The 18,282-nt window shown below is 48.3% G+C and overlaps 1 protein-coding gene and 1 non-coding gene across 5 annotated transcripts in view; both read left to right on the top strand.

Moving 5' to 3' along the window:
- The window catches only part of PPARD (peroxisome proliferator activated receptor delta), a 71,454-nt gene that overhangs the window by 32,791 nt on the left and 20,381 nt on the right, over positions 1-18,282 (top strand). The window contains exon 1 of one of the 4 annotated variants that reach the window (XM_036413311.2): positions 11,898-12,023. The exons of 2 other annotated variants lie outside the window; for them this stretch is intronic. The gene's annotated coding sequence lies outside the window, so the exon portion shown is untranslated. Of the gene's footprint in view, positions 1-11,897; positions 12,024-12,606; positions 12,739-18,282 lie in introns of those variants that run through there. One more of the 4 variants, XM_036413310.2, reaches the window with a different exon arrangement.
- Positions 3,991-18,282, top strand: part of LOC118705082 — a 34,673-nt gene continuing 20,381 nt past the window's right edge. The window contains exons 1-2 of the transcript XR_006739976.1: positions 3,991-4,018; positions 4,924-4,927. This is a non-coding gene — a transcript (uncharacterized LOC118705082). The remainder of the gene's footprint in view (positions 4,019-4,923; positions 4,928-18,282) is intronic.

The following is an 18,282-nucleotide window of genomic DNA, read 5'->3' as shown; positions in this document are numbered from 1 at the left end:
TCTTGAATAGGAATCAAATAAACACAAAGAAAGTATTTTATAATTACTTTATTATGAAATATTAAGTAAACAAAATAGTGAAAAATTATAAAATTCTTGTCTTGTCTGCACCTACGGCACACCAGGCAACATCTCGCGGCACACTACAGCGGTTGAAAAACGCTACTATAAGTCATTGGTGCATAATTTAAGAAAACCAAGTTTAATGGGCTTATTCATGAATCTATTGGAAGTTACATTTGGCAGTTTGTAAGCAGAGACCAGAAACAGAGGTTTATTCTCTGTAGGTGTTTAAGAGACATCTGGGAAGACAGTTTAAAGCTGGCCCCTCTGCTCTGCCACCTTGGGTGGTGTCCTGGTCTGAGCTGGCTCCTGGGCTCTAGCTGTCCTGTCAGGGTTCCAGGAATACAGGGAGAGACAAAAAAGACAGATGTTAGCTGTTTGTCTCCTTCAGGACACTACTGGGTGAACTTTTCCTGAAAGTTCACCCAGTAGTTTCCTCCTCTCATATTGGCCCCCCCTTGCTGCAGAATGGCTGAGAAGTCTGGAAATAAAATTGGGATTTTCTGCCGAAACCGATTTGGCTCATTGGATAGAGTGTTGGCCTGCGGACTGAAAGGTCCCAGGTTCGATTCCGGTCAAGGGCATGTACCTGGGTTGTGGGCACATCCCCAGTAGGAGGTGTGCAAGAGGCAACTGATCAATGATTCTCTCTTCATTGATGTTTCTAACTCTCTATCCCTCTCCTTTCCTCTCTGTAAAAAATCAATAAAAAATATATTTTTTAAAAATTGGGATTTTCTGACTAAGGGAGAAGGGGGAGTCGATATGGGGTAAAGAGTTTGCAAGGTCTGCCACCATTCATTCAGCATCAGTTTAGCGAGTTATTAGGACTAGTCAAGGAGTGCCCATTCCAGAGGGGAGTGCAAAGTGAGGGTGGTCAAGGAAGTGTGGAGGAAGGCATGAGGAAGTGCCTTGCACACCTGCCAGGAGGTCGTCAGAGCAGCCTCCAAACTATCCATTTAGTTCCTCTATGCCCTCCCCTGCTCTCTCTCTCTTATCGGCATTGTCATTATTGGGTTGTTTTTGCCCCTTCCTTCTCACCCCAGGAATAGCCCTTAGAGAACCTGAGGAAGTGGGAACAGCTGGCAGCTTAGTGGGAGCCTCTGGGATGGGAGCCACCCGTTTGACGAGCCAGGTGCCAGGCCCATAGGCAATGAGAGGCTAGTGGCAGGAGTGCGTCCTGTTCCTAGACATGCCATTGCACTGCCAGGAGACACTGCTCAGGAGGGGGGTCGTCATCATGAGGGGTGCTCCTCACCAGGCACCTGGCATCTGCTACAATGTGCTGTCCCTGGCAGCTCATCGTGAAATGAAACCATTATAGCAGTCAAATCCTTCTCCGGGTTTCATAAATAGGGCTGAGCGTTTTATCTGCATTGATTAATCAGGGTCTCAGGATGCTAGAGTACTCAGATGTAAGAAAAAAAATACAGCTGCTTTCTATACAATTTCCATGCCATTAAACATTGGTATTCCTTCCTGGAACTCAAGGAGAATTTTAGGAACAATTTATGTGACCTGCAGTATCTTTGATTTCCATCTTAGGGATACCTATTTCCCTCTCTCCTTCTGCACCCCTCACCCAGTTCCTTTTGAGAAGTCTGTGAGGCAGTGGAGAGTTCGCTGCAACAATTAAAAAAGATATATCCCAGCCCTTAAGGGTTTAATCTTTTAGGGAAGACAGAAGGGTTAAAAGATTGTTAGTTGTAACCCAGTACGTTCCTTATGAAGTTGGACTGTGACCCTGGGCAAGTTACTTAACCCTCCTGTGCTGCTAAGTTTTCTCATCTGTCAAAAGGTAATCCTAGTTGTTACCAGGTGTGTGGGCACTTGGTATGTTGAATTGTTATTACTACTGCTTTTTTTTTTTCTTTTTCTAATAAATCTTCATTGTTCCTCTTTTTCCCCCCATAGCTCCTCCCCCACCCTCCGCCCTTACTCCCCCCGCCCACTGTCCTCATCCATAGGTATATGATTTTTGTCCAGTCTCTTCCTGCACCCCTCACACCCCTTTTCCCCTGAGAATTATTAGTCCACTCCCTTTCTGTGCCCCTGATTCTATTCACCAGTTTATTCTGTTCATCAGATTTTTTATTCACTTGATTTTTAGATTCACTTATTGATAGATATGTATTTGTTGTTCATAATTTTTATCTTTACCTTTTTCTTCTTCTTCCTCTTCTTAAAGAATACCTTTCAGCATTTCATATAATATTGGTTTGGTGGTGATGAACTCCTTTAGCTTTTTCTTATCTGTGAAGCTCTTTAGCTGACCTTCAATTCTGAATGATAACTTTGCTGGGTATAGTAATCTTAGTTGTAGTTTCTTGCTATTCATCATTTTGAATATTTCTTGGCCTTTCTGGCCTGCATAGTTTCTGTTGAGAAATCAGCTGACAATTGTATGGGTACTCCCTTGTAGGTAACTAACTGTTTTTCTCTTGCTGCTTTAAATATTCTCTGTCTTTCGCTCTTGGTATTTTAATTATGATGTGTCTTGGTGTGGTCCTCTTTGGATTCCTTTTGTTTGGGGTTCTGTGCGCTTCCTGGACTTGTAAGTCTATTTCTTTCACCAGGTGGGGGAAGTTTTCAGTCATTATTTCTTCAAATAGGTTTTCAGTGTTTTGCTCTTCTGGCACCCCCATAATTCAGATGTTGATATGCTTGAAGTTATCCCAGAGGCTCCTTACACTATCTTCATATTTTTGGATTCTTTCTTCTTTTTGCTTTTCCAGTTGGGTCTTTTTTGCTTCTTTGTTTTTCAAATCTTTGACTTGATTCTTGTGTTCCTCTTGTCTGCTGTTGGGTCTTTGTATATTATTTTTTTTCATTTCAGTCAGTGTATGCTTAATTTCTAGTTGGTCCTTTTTCATATTCTCAGGGGCCTCGCTAAATTCTTGAAAAACCTTATAACTATGGTTTTTAACTCTATATCCAGTTGTTTGCTTGCCTCCATTTCTTTCATTTGTGATCTATTTCTTTTTCTCTGCATTTTTGCTGCTTCCCTGAGTTGATAGAGTGGCTTTGTGTGCTAGGTGTCCTATAGGGCCCAGTGGCTCAGCCTCCCCAGTTACCTGAAGTGGACACTCTTGGTGCCCCCCTTTGTGGACTGTGTGCACAGTCTTGTAGTTAAACCTTGATTGTTGTTGGTATCACTGGGAGGAATTGACCTCCAGGCTAATTGGCTGTGAGGATCAGCTGTGTCTATGATTGAAGAACTTCTGTACTGGAGACACTCTTGCTTCAGTGGGGCTTTGGTGCTCATTGAGTCTGCCTCTGAGTGTGTCCCTTATGGAACTGAGGAGTTGTAATCTGGATGGTCCCTCTCTGACCCCTGGGTATACTGGCTCTTGGATCTCCAAGGAGGTGCTAATTTAGCCTCGACCTGGGTCCACCCAGCAGGAGCTACAGAGAGATCTGCAGATTCCTCTTCTTTGTTTGGGGTTGGAGGTGCCCAGATGAGTTCCAGCTGTGAAGCAGTGCAAGCTGCTGTGGGGCCTTGAGCCTTCTTTTGGATGTTCTGGATTTCACTGATTCAGCTGCAGTTTGTTATGTAAGTTTAGAATTCAAAGGAACAGACCCTTCATCTGCAAAAGCCTCTGAGTTCAGCTTGGATGGGGCAGAGTCTCAGGGCAGAGCAAACAGGAATGGCTGCCTATAAGCCCTGCCCTAAGAGGCCCTTGGGTCTCAGTGTCACTCAGTAATTGCTGCAAGCATCTCTGAGAGAAAGCCACCATCGAGTTTCGCTCGCTGCCAGACAGTCCAGTTTCTCCCCATATGAGTCTGTGTCCCCAGAGTCTCACCCAGAACTGGAGTTCAGAGCAGTCGGGAGCTTTTGTCTCCCTCCCGATTGAGAAAGCTAGCCAGGTACTCAGTTGCCAGCCCTCCCCACGCTTCTGTACCTCTGCCTTCCACAGTTTCTGTAAGTCTCAATGTGCTTTTCTCTTCCCTTCTAGTTGTAGAATATCCACTCAGCCGGCCTTCCTGTGGTTCTGGATGATGTCCATTTTGTCTTTTAGCTGTAGTTTTAAAATTGTGTGAGGCAGCAGTTTAGGTGTTTACCTATGCCTCCATCTTGGTTTCTCCTCCATTACTACTGCTCTTACCCACTGTGGTTGGACTGATAGGTTGGTGGTGCCAGAAACAAATCAGTTTCACTAAAAGAGAGATGTTGACAGGAAGCCAGGAAGGCTGGTCAACAACCTTAATTGCTCTAACCACTCACCCTTTAGTTGAGACATTGTTAGCTGAAGCAGCCTCCACCTTGTTTGTCCCATGTAAGTTTCTGTTATTTCCTGCCTAAGGGCTACATGTAAATTTCTGTTTATCTTGCCTAAGATGTTTTCCCCAAAGCCTCAATAAAAGGGATGGTAGGGCCAGAGCAGTGAGTAGTTCTCCCACTAGAGCTGAACTACCGCCTGGCCCCCCATGTCGCCAAATTGAATTTCTTCAAGTCTCTTCATTTGTGTGTGGCCCTTCTCCAGAACCCGAACCCTGAAATGGAACCCTTTCCATGCCGGATGTGAAAGAGAGTCCTACAGGGTGGAAGGCCTTGGATGACACATTAAGGAGTTGGGTTTTATTTTTTGGGCATTGGAGCTGTGGGAGATTTGTGGGCAGGGGTCCGACAGATCATGGCTGGACTTAGCAACCCACAGGTTGAGAACCTCTAGCAGGGTCATATAAGACCATCAGAAAACACAGATATTTACATTACGATTCGTGACAGTAGCAAAATTACAGTTATGAAGTAGCAATAGAAATAATTTTATGGTTGGGGGTCACCACAACGTGAACTGTATTAAAGGGTCATGGCATTAGAAAGGTTGAGAACCACTGGTCTAGAGGCAGGTTCAGGAGAGGGGTGGGCAGGGCCTGAGTCAGGACCTCCTCAAGGTCAGGGAAAGGGAACAGTGGGTGGTTGAAAAGAAACTCATGAGGGACAACCAGATGACATTGGCATTTCAGCATATGACTAGGGGTTGGTGTCCCATTGATTGGTACAGGAAGTGTTGGGGGAGGAGGAGGGGTAAGTGGCAGGAAAGGGAAAAAAAGAGGTGCATGTGGTTCTTTCTGGCCCAGGGAGCCCTGCCATGTGCTGAGTGGAGCTGTTGGAGCTGGGAAGGCCAGCAGCGCCTAGAGGCCCATGTCCTTCTGCCTTCTCCCTTGGGTTGCATCTCCCAACTTTGGTTTTGCATATTTGTAGGGAGGCGGGAAAGCCAGGCTTCTCCCAGGCCCCGCTCAGTTTGACCTGCCAGTGGTCCTGACCCCTAGCTCCCGCTTTGGCCCTAGGCTGTCAGCTCTCAGCTTTACACCTCCAGACAAAGGTGAGTTGCATCAGCTGTTGTTCTGTACAAGGCCCCAGGGGATGCTCTGAGTGAGTACACTGGCGGTTTTTATCTCTTCCCCTTCTGCCTCTAGTCTGTTACAGAATCTGATGACTTCTGGGGCCTGAGCCCAGGTATGAACAGGCTGCCCTCAGGTTACCATCAGGATGAACTGTAGGCAGTGGGGGAGGCCTGCCCTGGCCCAGCTGAAAGAAAGGCCGTACCACCTATCCACACTCATCCCGCTTCTCCCGATTGGGATCATTTCTCCCTCCGAAACGTCCACTGTGCGGCCTTCCCCATTCAGCTCTTGTAGGCCCACCTCCTCAAGGGCAGTCTCTCACTTTCTCTTTCTGGCATCTCCTCCCTGAAGCAGTCTAGTCAGTGCTTTTGCAATTTCCCCAAATCAGTCCCTTAACAATGTGTTAATTGAAGGGGGCTCTGGCTGGAGATGGGTGGAAGATGGCCATCAGGGAAAGCATCAAAACTGGTGCTGCCAGATTCCTGGCACTTTCAGAATTTTTGGGAAAAGGCATAGAATTTCCCGGGAATTCCCAAAGTCATCTCTTTTGTAACACTGTGTTTATGGGTTTTTAAATAAGAATGAGAGACTATGATAAACTGTAAATTTTTTTCTGTGATAAAAGTTTCAGAAGTTTTCCTGTAAAAGAAATATCCTATCTAATAGAAGAGTAAATTAACCATCACTCCACTACACCCACAAGCTACTCTCACCAGCCAATCAAGAGAGGGTATGCAAATTAATCCAACCAAGTAGGAAGTTTGGGTTTCCCTGGCAATGGAGGAAGCCAAGCTTTCCACACACCCTGGCGGGCTCAGGCCTCCACTCAAGGCTACAAAGTTTCAATTATAGAAGATAAATAATTCCCAGATCCCAGGGCCTCTGCTTGGGTTGGTGGAGGAACATGGCCAGCCTGCAAACCACTGTAGGCCCTTCAGCCAGGCCACCCCACCCCCCAAAGGAACCCCCACCCTGATCCGGGACACCCTTCAGGGCAAACCAGCTGGCCCTCACCCATGCACCAGGCCTCTACCATATCTAATAAAAGAGTAATATGCAGATTGACCATCACTCCAACACACTAAGATGGCTGCCCCTATGTGGTCAAAGATCCTTCCCCTATGTGGGCACAAGATGGCCGCCACAAGATGGCCAATAGGGGAGGGCAATTGGGAGGGATCAGGCCTGTAAGGGAGGGCAGTTGGTGGTGATCAAGCCTGCAAGGGAGGGCAGTTGGGGAGGACCAGGCCTACAGAGGAGGGAAGTTAGGGGTGACTGGTTCTGCAGGGAAGGGCAGTTAGGGGCAATTTGGCCAGCAGGGAAGCAGGCATCAATCAGACTGGCAGGAAAGTGGTTAGGGGGTGATCAGGCTGGCAGGCAAAAGTGGTAGGGGCAATCAGAAAGGCAGGCAGGTGAGCAGTTGGGAGCCACAGTCCTGGATTGTGAGAGGATGTCCAGCTGCCCATTTAGGTCCGGTCCTACTGGGCATTCAGACATCCCTTGAGGGGTCCCATATTGGAGAGGGTGCAGGCTGGGCTGAGAGATACCCCTCCCCCGCCACCTCATGCACAGATTTCATGCACCAGACCTTTAATATATATATTATAGTAAATGCATGGTTAATTATTATTTGGGAATAGTATATTGTGAAAAGATTATTTGTTTTATTGACATGTAAATACTACCTTCACCTAATATAGATAGTTGATATAGAAAATATTAAAGAAAGAGAACATAACAAAATTAATGCTTGCCTGGCTGGCGTGGCTCAGTGCTTGAGTGTCCACCTATGAACCAAAAGGTCAGGGCACATGCACAGGTCGTGGGCTTGATCCCCAGTGTGGGTTGTGCAGGAGGCAGACAATGATTCTTTCTCTTCATTGATGTTTCTGTCTCTCTCTCCCTCTCCCTTTCTCTCTGAAATAAATAAAAAATATTTATTTTATAAAAATGAATGCCTAAAAAATAATTTAATGTTTTAAGGATAATACCACAGATATTTAATATGTAAAAGTTATTCTTAATGTGACATTTAAAATTTTTATTTTTAAATTTCCAGACACTAAAATTCATCCTTTTTTGGTGTGCAGTTCTGAGTTTTGGCAAATCCATAGTCATTAATCATCGCCGGATAAATAATCCATATAAAGAACTGTGCTATCACCTTGTAAAATGACATTCCCTTGTGCTACTCTTTTGTAGTCAAACCTCACCTTATCATTAACCCATTATTTATTCTGTTCCTGTAGTTTTGCTTTTTCCAGAATGTCATAGAAATGGAGTCATAGACTTTTGAGTCTCACTTAGCACAATGTATAGGCCATCCGTTGTTGCTGCATGTATCAGGATTTGTCCCTTTCTGTTATTGACAGAATGTAAGGATTGGCCACAACTTGTTTATCCATTCTTCATTTGAGGCACATTTAGGTTGTTTCTGGGTTTTGGCAATTTTGAATAACTTTCATCTGCTGGTTGGAGCATAGGTTTTCATTTCACTTAGGTAAATCCCTAAGAGTGGGATTGACGGGTGTATGATAAGAATAAGGTTACCTGCCAAGCTGTTTCCCACCAGCAATGTACGAGAGGTCCAGCTTCTCCACGACCCTGTTCGCGTGTGGTGTTGTCAGCTTTTGTTTTGTTTTGTTTTGGCCATTCTATAGGTGTTTTTCCCTAATGACTAAGAATGTTGCACGTCATTTTTGTGTGTTTGTCATCTGTATATTTTCTCTGGTGAAGTATCTGTTCAGGTCTTTTGCCTTTTTCTTAATTGGGATGTTTGTTTTCTTACTGCTAAGTATGGGGAGTTCTTTATGTATCTTAGACAAATGGTCGGCAAGCTGTGGCTCGTGAGCCACATGCAGCTCTTTGCCCCTTGAGTGTGGCTCTTTCACAAAATACCACAGCCTGGGTGAGTCTATTTTGAAGAAGTGGCATTAAAAGAAGTTTAAGTTTAAAAAATTTGGCTCTCAAAAGAAATTTCAGTCATTGGACTGTTGATATTTGCCCTGTTGACTAATGAGTTTGCTGACCACCGTCTTAGACACAAGTCTTTTGTCAGAGATGCAATTTGCAAGTACATTCTTAGTGGGTGGCTTGTCCTTTCATTCTTTTAATGTGCCTTTCAAGGAGCAGAAGTCAATTTTGATGAAATCCAATTTGTTACAAATATTTAATATGTTTTTATTGATTTTAGAGAGAGGGGAAGGGAGAGGGATAGAGAGATAGAAACACCAATGAGAAAGAGATATATATCAATTGGCTGCCTCCTGCATGACCCCAACCCCCACGTCCCCCAGTGGGGGAATGAACCTGCAACTTAGGCATGCGCCCTAACCAGGAACTGAACCAGGAACCTTTTGGTGCATGGGACGATGCCCAACCAACTGAGCCACACTGGCCAGGGCACCAGGGCACTGATTTTACTAATTCAGATTAAGATCAGCTTCTGATTTTGTGTCCTAGAATTCCACAATACTCACTTTCCCCCCCACCCTCTTTTCTGTAGCAAATAGTCAAATGCTAGAAGATTCCAGTGAACATTATTGGGTAGTGTTTGAATAATCTAACAAGTTAATAATCTAAGAAAGTTAACAGCACTGTAATAGAGTCACGTGTCAGAATTGCCAGTTTAAGGACTTGTTTCCAAACTTACTTCTTAGAATTCTACTTGTAGGATTTCTATACACTATGTATATTACTATATTAACACATATTTGCAGAATGACTCACCATTAGCAGCAGACAGGGTCATGAGCACACACTTACGGCATGGCAGTGGCCACAAGCAAGGCTTGATCAGACTGAGGCACTCCGTCCTGATTCCCAGAAACCTCAGCTTCGGCCTTCAACTCTGCATGTTAACTTCTAATTCTTTCACGTGAAGTTAGCGGATTCCTTGAAACCAATAACATCTCTAAGGTTTGATTGTTAAGCTTTAATTCTCAGAAGATTATACCTTTTCCCATTTTCCCAGTTTGTCCGTGTTTGGGATCTTTCTCTGAATTTGGGATTCAGTGAAACATAAATTTCCTAAGAAAAGTTGGGAAAGAAGTCTTGCATGGCAATACTTGCTAAGAAGGTCATAAGGCAGGATTTGAGGAAAGCGAGTGTTGAAAGGTAACCTGTAAGGTGAGCTCCGCAGGGCAGCCGCTGTGTCACATCCATCACAGTGTCTGGGAAACCAGCTTGGCACCTGACCCATGGAGGGTGCTCCGTGGGAGTTACTGGCTGAGTAAATGGCTCGCTGGCAGTGGCTGCTGGGAAGCTTGTGTAAATCACTGTGGCTGACAAGATGTTTGGGTTGTGGAATGCTGCGGAAGGTGAGCTTAGAAAACGCTAAGATCCCTCTTGTGCCAGGCCTTGCGCCATAGGCATGGGAGCTTAGGTTGTTACATTCTGGGCACTGGGGAGAAAACCCAAACATGACACAGCCGAGTCCTTGTTGGCTCATAGCCAGGTGGTGAAGTAAGAGCCAAACAGCCTTTTTTCTTTCTGTTGTTTAACCCAAAGGCCATAGCTGCCCTAGTCGGGTGGCTCAGTTGGGTGGAGCTTTGTCCTATACACCAAAGGTTGTGGGTTTGATTCCCAGTCAGGGCATATATCTAGCTTACGGGTTTGATCCCTGGTTGGGGTGTATATGGGAGGCAAATGATTAATGTTTCTGACATCAATGTTACGCACTCTAAAATCAATAAACATTTTTTAAATGCCAAAGCTACAGAAAAGTTGAAAGATTAATACTTTGAACTTTTGTATTTCCTTCACTAAGGTTCACCAATTGCTAACAGTTACATTTTTTTTCTTTTTTTTAAATTATGTTTTTATTAATTTTTTAGAGAGGGGAGAAGGAAAAATAAAAAAAGAGAAATAGTATAAGAGAAACATCCATCAGCTGCCTCCTGCACACCCCGTCCTGGGTGGGGATCAAGCCTGCAATCCGGGCGTATGCCCTGACTGGGAATTGAACCAGCAACCTCTCGGTGCATGGGAGGACACTCAGCCAACTGAGCCACACTGGCCAGGGCTGTTACATTTTCTTGGCATTGTGTCTAGATTGTCTACAGCCCATGCTTGTATGAGTGTTTCCCTGTGATTAGATTTACATTAACATTTTGGTGGGAGCTTACAGGGTGATGAGTGCTTCCTGTTGCTTCACATCAGGAAGCTGATGGTGCCAGTTGGCCCCAGTAAAGATGGTGCTAACTAGTCACCTGGTTAAGTTGGTATCCATGAAGACTGCTATCGTTTTAAGGCAGAGAACTTTGGGGGTTTTTTTTGGGGGGGGGGGTTGGTTGGTTAGGTTTGAAGACAGAGAATTTTGGAAGGAACTCTTCACTGACTTTTGGGATAGTTGACGGCCATTTTGGAAAGGAGACTATTTCTCTGTCATTTGCACCTACTATTGGGAAACATCTTGATGTAGGGCAGTGATGCTCAACCCTTTTCATCAGGGCACACATAAACTAATTACTAAAATTATGCTGCACACCAAAAAATAGATTTTTTTGCTAATCTGAAAAAATAAAATATCTATAATTTTTATTCATTCACGCCTGACAGCTATTGTTTGCTGGCTGTTGTCATTTTTTTTATTTGGAAATTTAAAGGAAAAGAGGTCAGTGCCCCTGACTAAGTAGTTAGGTATTGCATGTTTTAAAAATTCCTGCGGTTGAAAATTGCTGATATAGTCAAGAAAGCCCTGTGAGCCAGGAAATGGGATTTGGGACCAAGCTCTACCACCATCTCTCTCCTCTGACTTGTAGATAAGCATGTCACCTCCCTAGCTGAGCCATTGCACAGATAAGGAAGTAGACCTCAGAGAGGTGAAGCACTTTGCCCAAGGCCACGGAGCTGGTAAGTAGCAAAGCTAAGATTCAAACCCAGTTCTCTTTGGGCCAAAGTCCTACACCTGCCCTTTTGCCAGTCTGCCTCCTCTGAAGTGGCTGGTCATCGTTATGCTGGCACCAACCACTAGGTACCGGTGCAGAAAACCCAGCAGAACACCAGCCCCTGTGGGATCTAAGCAGAAAGGGGAGAGAGAGGTACCCCTCTCACCCACGTTGCTCTCCTGCATGTGGCAGGCTGTCCCCTAGAAAGGCCTGGCACCTTGGGCAACTGGTAGGCAGGAGTTGGACGCTGCTCAGCCACCTTTGGAATAAATACTTGCGTGCGGATGTTACAAAGACGAGCTGCTGGCGCTGCTCCAGCCCCGCCTGTCCAGACAGGGAAGTGCAGGCCTCACGTACCTGGCCAGGGCCTGGGTTAGGGTCAGTGCCTAGGATCCCCTAGTTGGCCCATGAGTCCTGAGGGCAATCTGGTGGATGGAGAAGGTATTGCCTAGGCCTGCCTGGGCCCTGGGGGCATGGAGAGGCCGGAAGCATTCATGGGGGAAGGTGCGCGGAGCCCTGCCAAGCAGGTCGCTGTGGGTGGGGAGGTACCGCCTGCGTGCTCTCACGCCCCAGGATTTGGGTGGAGGCTCTTAGGCAGCCAACAAGGGCCATGGAGGCGGCACTCCAGGACTGCCCTGCCAGCCCTCTGCACTGGCGACCGGCCCGCCAACCTGTCATTTTCCTGGTTAGCATCTCCCCAAGGGCAGGAGCGCTGAGCACCTGGTGAGTGGCGTCACCCCTCAGGCCACCATGCTTTCTTCCCCGGAGCAGTTGTTCTGAGGGAAACAGTGGCTCTGGCTCAGTCAGGACATGGTCGTTAGGCCATGTTGTCCTCTTGCTGCAGAGTGGAGAGTCTGTCTCACATCCACTGCCTGCGAGATACAGGGCTGAACTCGGGGCCAGGGCCAATGTGGCCTGGCCAGGAGCAGGCGGTGCTGGGTGGGCCCTGAGGGGCTTCTGGGAGTTCTAGCTCCTCCCACAGTGCATTTTGGAGGCCCCACCCCACCCCCTGCCACACACACACACACACACACACACTCTGCACTGGCAGCCAGGGAGGCAGGGCAGAAGCGCCCTGGAGAGGGGACCTCGCAGGAAAGTGGTGTTTCCAGGTAGCACCCGGGAGCAGTGCCCGGGCTTTACCCTGATTCTTTTGTGGGAGCCCCATCTCCCTCCTGCCAGACGGGGCTGAAATCCAGACTGGGAGCTGACATGACCAAACATGACAAGGCCTTCTGCTTTCTAAACGAATTCGCCAAGTCATCACTAAGTCACGCCAGTCTGGGCGCTTCCCCGGCTGGGCGCTCCCTCCGCACACCTCCTGGCCAGTGGTCCTGAGCCAGGGCAGTGGCACCAGCCTCCTCGCTGAGCTCTCGAGGCTGTCGTGTTGGCACACACTCCGGAGCCGCTCGCTGGCAGCGCCGAATGAGGATGGAAGGTGAGGGCCTGGGCCGACTCTGACTCCCGAAGCTTTGATGTTTCAGAAGCTGCTCTGGGCTCCCTGAGGCTGAATTCTCTTGTTTGTCCTTTCTCTCCTCACCTCTGGTTCGCTGCCCTCTTTGGGGACTTCATGCTTTCAAGTGTTTGTTGACTAGGCCCTTATCAGGGGCCTCAGAGAGCAGCCAGATAGGCTGCCTGGCAGGGAAAGGAAGAACAGAAAGCAAACAGGAGAGCCAGCACCAGGTGAGCTTCCCGCCCCTGAGCCGGTTTCACTCGAGGGGAAACCAGAGCTTTGACGAGGGAGACGGCGAGCCGTGTTGGAAGGAGACTCTTCTGCTCAGCTTCGTTATGAAAGACCACCCATCTCCCCACCTCACATCCTCCTTCCCACCTCCCAGCCCAGGCTGTGGGGCAGGTGTGTGCTAGTCTGTGTTGTCACACACAGGGGCCGCCAGGCAGAGGTGCAGTCCACCCACTCCCACTCGCTGTGTGCGGCCGGGGAGTCTGCCTGAGCACCGCCCGCTGCGCTGGGGTCGGCAGGGAACGTGGTGACACCATGGGCCAGAATGCCACATCCTGAGAGAGGCGGCTTCGGCTGCTGCTGCTGCTGCTGCTGCTGTTCTCAGCTAGTGATGTCTCATGTTTGTATCATGCTTTCAAACTTTTTTTTTTTGCTTATTAAACACAGCACATGTTCGTTATAGGAAACTTAAGAAAATCAGATAAGCAACAAGAGCAGAAATAAAAATTACCCCTAAGAAATACTCACCATTAACCTTTTGGTGTGTGAATTCTGTGTAACACAGATGTTTTTCTAAGCCTTGCTGTAAGGAAGACACAGGATATTAATCCCTCTCAGAGATGGGAGGATGAGCCAGAGAGGTGAGAGGCTGCCCGGAGGGCCTGGCCTGGTGCTGGCAGGGCTGGGAGCACAGCCTCTCCCGTCTCCTCACCTCCTGGACTGCAGCAGAACCTGGGCAGGGGCTCTGGCCTGCTGAATCGGCTTATCCCCGGGTTCATCAGATGGCGCCTAGATGACACTTTGGCCTCTCAGTGACTCAGGAGAAAAGATGGAAGATAGGCTTTGGGTTTAAAGTATTGCTATTCCGACACTTCCACTTCCTCTTGGTTATTGGGGTTTAGAGGCCGCGCAGTAAGGGGAATGATGGACAGGGCGCAGAGGAGCCGGAGGCTGGCAGTCAGGTTTCACTGGGACACTGGCTTTGGGAGGAAGGTGGTGCGGGCTGAGCGGGGTGCCCAGAGGTCAGGCAGGACGGGAGGAGGAAGGGTCCACTCGCCAGGATGCGGACACATTGTAGCATGAGGGGTTTAGGAATGAAAGCGAGGCGGCTCCTCCACCCTGATGGCAGACGGCTCCTGGCTCTGCACCCAGGCTCCGGGGGTATCAGCGTCCTCCCCTCTCCCTTGCTCTGGTTTAGTCCTCCGTGGTGCTTCAGAGTCCTCACTTGTGATGCTGCGTAAGGAGCTTACTGTCATGCCTGGCACACGGAAACGCTGTGTATGTTCGGTTCAGCCAGAATCGGGGTAGGCCCCGTGTGAAGAGTCATGGGAGTCATCTGTGTGTGTGTGGCTGTGACCTGCTTCCCCAGCCTGCTCTGGGCCTGCACCCCCTCTCCTGGCCTAGGAGCCTGCATTCCCCCTCCCACCCCTCAGTCTGTATATACAGAATAAACCACTTCCTGATTTTATTTTCTTCTCTGAACTCTTTTTTCTCTAATGAGCATATTTTAGTTGTTGGGTCATTTCTGGATGGCCCAGCTCTGCTTGGCCTTGAACCTTTGAGGCCTCCAGCAGAGGCCATTTCCTCCTCCTCTGGACTCGCCTCCCTCCTCCCTTCCCCTGTTTATGCACAGCCTTTCCCAGAGTGCAGGTGCTGGTCTTATCTTCCGCCCTGACTGGAGTGTAAACATTAAAGGCTCCTGAGGACTAGCTGCCCCCTCCCCACCCCCTGCCCTGCAGAGAGCCACGTCCTGTGAGTGACCCGGCTCCTTGGAGCACTGCTCAGTAAGGACTGCAGAGTCAAAGGGGACAGACGCAGCCAGCACCCTCCGAGGGGGAAAGGAAGCCGGGACAAAGGAGCTACCTCCCAAGTCCCCCGGCAGGGCGGGCGGCAGGGGAGCCACTGCCCAGACTCCTGCGTCCCCTGCTCCGGCTCTGCCTGTTAACTGTCATCTCGATGAGCCTCTCATCTGACAGGATGGGCTAAGAGCGGCTGGACAACTGAGGACAGGTGATCTCTATGGGGCCGGTCCATGAATGGAAATCTTTTTTCCAGTTATAAAAACTATTCATCTACCCAGCAAATTTATTATCTCCAAGTCACTCCTCTGTCTTGAGGATTAGTATGAATCGAACATGAAAATCTCTGCCTTGTGAGGTTTATATTCTTTTGGGGGGGACACAAACAGTAAACATATGAGTTTTAAAAATACATATCCTATGTAATAGAGGGCTAATATTCTAATTGATCCTCACACCGTTGCAAAAATGGCCTTGCCCACAGCCAATAAGGAGGGAATGTGCTAATGGACTGGCCCACCTTAAAGATGGCAGTGCCCAGTCCCCTCTCCCCCACTGGGGTGGCAGGCACACCAGTAACCAGGGCCAGCCGAGGCTTGTGCTGCCGGCAGTGGCAGCAGCAGAGGTGTGAGGGGGTCACCTTCCCCTGATTGCCGGATTGCCTCCCGCCCCTGAGGGATCTCGACTGTGAGAGGGGCAGCCCGGGCTGAGGGACCTCCCCCCCACCTCCAGTGCATGAATTTTCATGCACTGGGCCTCTAGTACATATATGTGTATATACCTATACAAACACACACACATATATGTTCTATACATATGTATACATGCATGCGTGCATACTATTCCAGATAGTGGCAAGAGCTACTGAATACACTGTAGCAGAGAAGGGAAATGGAAGAACCCAAGGGAGATCTGGGTTGACTGTGGTCAGGTTGACTGTCATGTTTAAGCAAAGCCCTGAGGAGGTGAGGCAGCCAGCCATGTAAATAGGTAGGACATTTTCAGCTGGAGGGAACAATTGCAGAGCCCCTGAGGCAAATGTGCCTGCTCTGATCAAGACCAGCCTGGCTGAGTATCAGGAGGGGGGAGGGAAGGCCTCGCAGGCCGGTGTACAGATGGACAGGAAGCTCCTGGAGGGATCTGATCACAGAAGGGGCGGATCTGACTGAAAAGGATCATTCTGACTGGTGGGAAGGGTGGGAGGGTAAAGCCAGTTAGGAGGCTATTGCAATAATCCAGGCAAGAGATGATGTTGGCTTGCCTTGGCTGGTGTTGTTCAGAGGTTAGAATGTCGGCCTGAGCACCAAAGGACTGTGGGTTTAAATCCTACTGAAGGTCATGGTTCAATCCTTGGTTGCAGGTTCAATCCTTGGCCCCAGTTGGGGTGTATGCGGGAGGCAACCAATCAATGTGTTGCTTTCTCACCGATGTTTTTCTCTCTACCTCTTATCTCTCCCTTCCACTCTCTCTAAAAATCAATGGAAAAAAATACCCTTTGGTGAGGATTAACAACGAGAGAGAGAGAGAGAGAGAGAGAGAGAGAGAGAGAGAGAGAGAGAGAGACACCCCCCCTAGCCGGTTTGGCTAAGGGATAGAATGTCGTCCTGCAGACTGCCCGCTGTTTTCATTCACTCATTCAGCAAAAATTGTTTAGCACCTGCCACCATGTGCCAGGCCACAATTGTCAAAAAACTAACACAAATTAGTCAATACCCAGACTAATGATTTATTGGAAAGCATGGGTTGTGGGTTCAATTTCATCAAGGGGGCACGCACCTTAGTTGCAGGCTCGATCCTCAGCTCCGGTCGGGAGGCAGCCAAGATGTGTTTCTCTCACATCGATGTTTTTCTCTCTGTGTCTCTCCCCTCCCTTCCACTCTCTCTAAAAATTAATGAGAAAATATCCTTGGGTGAGGATTAACAAGAAAAGGGGGGGGAGGGGGGCGGGGAGAGAATATGTTAACTCAGACCAGGGTCATAGCAGTGCAAGTGATGAGAAGTGATTCAAATCTGGGAATTTATTAAAAGCAGACCAAAAGGATTTGCTGGCACCAACATTTTGGCCTGACGAACTAGAAACTTGGAATTGACATTTACTGAGATGGGACTGATGTTGGCGGGGGGGGGGCGGGCGGAGGGGGTGGGGGGTGAGGTCAAGGGCTTGGTTTGGATGTGTTAGACTTGTGATACCATTGGCCATCCATACCAGAGAACCTGGGCTGGAGAATATATAGGAGCCATCAGTGTATTGAAGGTATCGAAAGCCACGAGCGAGCATGAAGTCATGCAGGGAGGGTGTAGATTGAAGGAGACCTAAGTGGGCAGGAGGAAATTGCTCACTGGCTCCAGCAGAGAGATTGCTAAGGAGCAGCCAGCGAGGTCAGAGGGAAGCCTGGGCCAAGAGAGGAGGAGGCGTAACGGAGGACTCCGCAGTGCACCACGTGCTCTGAGAGGTCAAGTGAGATGGCGATAATGCATGTCCAGCACAGAAAGGTTAGGACATTCAGTGACATGAGAACAGTAAATCACCTGCTGCCCTAAGCATACATGGAAACTTCCATTCGTTCGCTAGTCATTTTTATAGGGTTTTTGCTATATAATTGAATTCTGCTATAATATTTCCCACCAAAGTTACTAAATACCCTATGAAAACATGAGTTTCATGGCTGGATAACAATCCATTTTCTAGGGGTGCCCTCACTTATTTAACCATATCTCTATTGGACATTGAGATATTTCTGTTACTTTTCATTAATACAACATTTCATTCTTATAAAAATTGATTTCATTTTTGTAAGTAGCACTGCATCGAACAGCCTAGTCCATTTTCCTGTGAGGAGAATTACCAGGTTACAGGCACGAGCACTTTCAGGGTAGCTTGGACTTGGGCCCAGTTTCTCCTGCGCTGACCTGGCTGGTCCTGGCTCCTCTGAGGGCTCTTCCGGCCCCTCTGTCCTTGGGGAGGCCCCGGAGTCACTCAGCCCTGCTGCACCTCGGCCTTCCACCTCCAGCTGGGTGTCCTGTTGTTCCTGGGCTGGGCCTGCCTCCTGTCAGGGCACTGCCCTTGCTTTGCCACCAGCCTCCATCCCCACACCCTGCAGGAGGCATCATTGGTCAGAGCTGCCCTCGGAGGGCACTGTGGGTGCTCAGCACACTCAGTTTTGTCTGCATTCTTCTCCCTGAGCTTAGAGAGATTATTTCATGAACATTAAAAGGCTGGCTGGTGTCCTAGTCTTAGATGTTTAAGAAGAAAAGGGTGTGAGTAGCGTACCTGGCCCAGGGTTCCTAGAGATGTGTGTCAGAAGTTGGAGGCGTTTGGATGGAGTTTCAGGCTAGGGATGTGCTCTTCGAGTCAGTTGGTCTCTTGCCAAATGTGCCAAAGCCACTTGTGCTCCCAGATGGGAGTGGTCGTAGCCGGGAGTCACCAAGATCAGAACAGCACTGGGAGGCTGAGCCAGGGAGTCAGCAGGCAGGGCCGTGGAGCTCTTCTGCCCCGCCCTGC

The sequence above is a fragment of the Pipistrellus kuhlii genome, unplaced genomic scaffold, assembly GCF_014108245.1.
Source record: "Pipistrellus kuhlii isolate mPipKuh1 unplaced genomic scaffold, mPipKuh1.p scaffold_m20_p_5, whole genome shotgun sequence".
Lineage (NCBI taxonomy): Eukaryota > Metazoa > Chordata > Mammalia > Chiroptera > Vespertilionidae > Pipistrellus > Pipistrellus kuhlii.
This window is presented reverse-complemented; position numbering and strand designations above follow the sequence as displayed.